Source organism: Neovison vison, chromosome 4 (assembly GCF_020171115.1).
Source record: "Neovison vison isolate M4711 chromosome 4, ASM_NN_V1, whole genome shotgun sequence".
In the NCBI taxonomy this organism is placed as follows: domain Eukaryota; kingdom Metazoa; phylum Chordata; class Mammalia; order Carnivora; family Mustelidae; genus Neogale; species Neogale vison.
Window position 1 is genome coordinate 176,629,967 of NC_058094.1, and position 3,170 is coordinate 176,633,136.

The 3,170-nt window shown below is 36.4% G+C and overlaps 1 pseudogene; it reads left to right on the top strand.

Moving 5' to 3' along the window:
• Window positions 1–2,709: 2,709 nt before the first annotated feature.
• Window positions 2,710–2,809, top strand: LOC122905763 (annotated as a pseudogene).
• The last annotated feature ends 361 nt before the right edge of the window (window positions 2,810–3,170 follow it).

A 3,170-nucleotide genomic window follows, 5' to 3' on the forward strand; every position in this document is an offset into this window, starting at 1 on the left:
AGGAGTATGTTTCCCTTGTGGATTCTATGAAATGGCTTTTGATAGGAGTGACTTTCCTTGCCTGGAAATATTGCCTGAATTAACCAAAGTATTTGCTCTCACAGTCCCAACTTAGAAATCGAGAAAGAACAAGAAGTAAAAAGCAAGAAGAAGAAGTAAGTACCATCTGAGTCATATCTGAAAAAAAAAAGATAAGTCCACATAATTTTTTAAAAAGAACCACAATCTGTTAGGTAAGAATGAATTCTTACCTTATCTTACCTACAATAAGTAATACAAACTCCCAGATGTAGTTTCTGAGGCGACAGCATTTGAAGTATAAACACACATGCCCTGTGAAGTTCTAGTCTATGGTATGAAAATTTACACTCTGACCTAAGAATTTTGTCTCTTTTTCTTATGATCATGAACAATAGTGGGACTGTAACAGGGGATTCTCCTTTCCTTCTGGAAAATCCCTACTTCTTCCCTCTTAGAACTGAAAGGGACTAACTCTGTGTTATGAGGCTACTGGGGAATTTCAACTAACTCCTGTGGAGAAAGAGATGGAAATAAGCATTCCTCAACAATCCTATTGATCAACCACAGGTTTCTCACAGGCATCTCTCAGATTCCTATAGGTTGCACTGAGGGAGAAGTGGGCAAAATGGAATCACCACATTTAGTCACCTTTACTATACTGACTGCCACTAACTATAATAACTATTCATTCTTCCTGAAGCCTGGACCTATCTGGCACATGCTAGAAGATAAGATGCAACAGGAGACCTTAATGGTCTCCATGGTTTCCTGGCAGGATGCTTCAGCCAGTGCCAGTAGGGAAGAGAATATCTGTGAAATCAGATTTCTGAAAACTTGGGTATGTGCCACTATCAAAAATTTTTAAGACCAAATTTCCACTAATTACATGGCATCCTATCTATGTCACTTCTGGTTAACCCACAACTTCTTAAGTCACTAACCACCTTAGACACTACAGATCAAACTCATTAGTCCTAGTGTTCCATCTTCCCTCTGCTCCTTTTTCTCCAAATGCTTCCATTTCTGCTGTCCGGGACCTTTGGAGTCCTCCATTCTCAAAAACAACCAATAAAATCCAAATTCTCTACATCTTTAAATCCTTAACCTCTCACAGAGCATGCCCTGTATGCTCTTTTTTAGCAGAAACTAACTTTGATGGAAAGTCAGTTCTTCTCATGTGGACTTTTCTAGCATAGGCTGCACATTCTCCCGTAAATCAACATGAACATCTCAACCCTGGAGGCAGAGATGGCATCCTCTTGGCTTCCTACTGTCACTTCCTGTTTATTGCACATTTATTTTCATTCAAGAAGCCTCTTTTAAGCTCATGCTGTCTAGCTTTACATCCATTTATCTGAACCTGCTGCTCTCATCTTCTCATCTTTAGATACCCCAGCAATTAATGAGAACATTGTCATCTGACCTACAGCCTTCATCCTTAACTATCCAACATCTAACCCTACGTCTGAGCTACTTAACTGATCTTTTCTATTCCAAAAATCTTTGCCTCCATTCAACTTCCACATTGTAATTCCAAAGACATACCATGGGTCTAGTCAACCTCAAGAATCTTAAGTACAGAATCTTAAACTTTGACTGTAAACCATTATCCTAACACTTCTGTCTCACTAAAAGAAAAAGAAAAGAGCAAATGGAAGGAAGGAAAATGGGAATGAGAAAGAAAGAAAAAAAGAAAGAAAGAAAGAAAAAGAAAAAAAGAAAGAAAAAGAGAAAGAAAGAGAAAAAGGAAGGAAGGTGTGGGAGGAGAAAGAAAATTCCATTCACCATGTCTAGCTGCTGCTCCATTTCCTTCTCCTTTTTCTTACAGCCAAGTTTCTCAAAAGAATTATCAGCCTTCACTATCTTCAGTCCCTCATTTCACATTCTTTCTTCAGCCTGCTGCTTCTATCCCACCTATTGAAACTATTCTCACTGAAGTTAACATTGTTTTCCTAATCACTTTATACTACCTCATCTTTGAGATCCTCTCATTGTTTGGGTTTCTTGACTCTCTTCTAGTTTTTTCTCTCACCTCTTTGAGTATTCCTTGTTTAATTCTCTACGTATCTCTTAAATTTAGTGGTTCCCAGAGCACCAGCCATGCTTGTTCTCCTCTGTACACTCCTCTTTTCTAAAACAGCCTCTCTATTGCCATTATTTCTCCCAATATACAATGATTGCTCAGCCAATACACATCAACCGCATAGCACTTTTCCAAGTTTCAAAAAATATGTTTCCTTTGCCCACAGGTATCTCTACTTCAGTGTGCTCCAGATAAATCAATATCAACATACTATTTTTCCATTTATTTATGTAGTATGTTATACCACACAAGCAAGAAACAGGTGAGGTTGCGAGACTAAACATCACAGGACTTAAAGCTATCTTTTCCATTTCTATGGCTGCTTACTCAGACATTTATCATTTCTTATATAAATTATTATAATCACCATCTAGATTGTACAGCAAATACCATTTACATCTTCATATTTTATACCCATACCTCTTTTCCTTCTGGTTTTTCAAAATACATAATATAAATAAAACATTTTTTAAATCTGAAAAACAATCAAATCTCAAAACAAATACTGATACCACCTAATATAAAATCTAAGAAGACAGCATCTCTTTTTAAACTGAGAATGAATTTCAGTACTGTTCTTATTGGTTAATAAAAATCACATTTATGTGCTCACTTTAGCACCACATATACTAAGATTAGAATGATAGATTAGTAAGGCCCTTGGGCAAGAATGACATGCAAATTTGTGAAACATTCCATATTTTATTTAACACACATACACACACACACACCCCTTTATGCTTGTGCCAGAAGTCTCCTTATGTTATTCTAGTCTAAAAAGAAACCATCTCAGAAAATTTCATAAGAGTATCATTTTAGAAATGACTAGAACATTAGTATACCTTTCTAAAAACTAAACTCAAATATGTCATAATATAGCTCCATCTAACCAAACTGGAATTTTAACAATAAACAAGGCATTTCCAGAATAAGGTTTAAAGCTATGATAAATGAGTAGATGGTTTATGCAGGACATTTCCCATTTTCTCCTTCACATTCATTATCCATTCTTCTCTCTTTGAGGCTCTTTGGCCAAAAGGAAGGAGAGAGGAAAGTAGTTGAACTA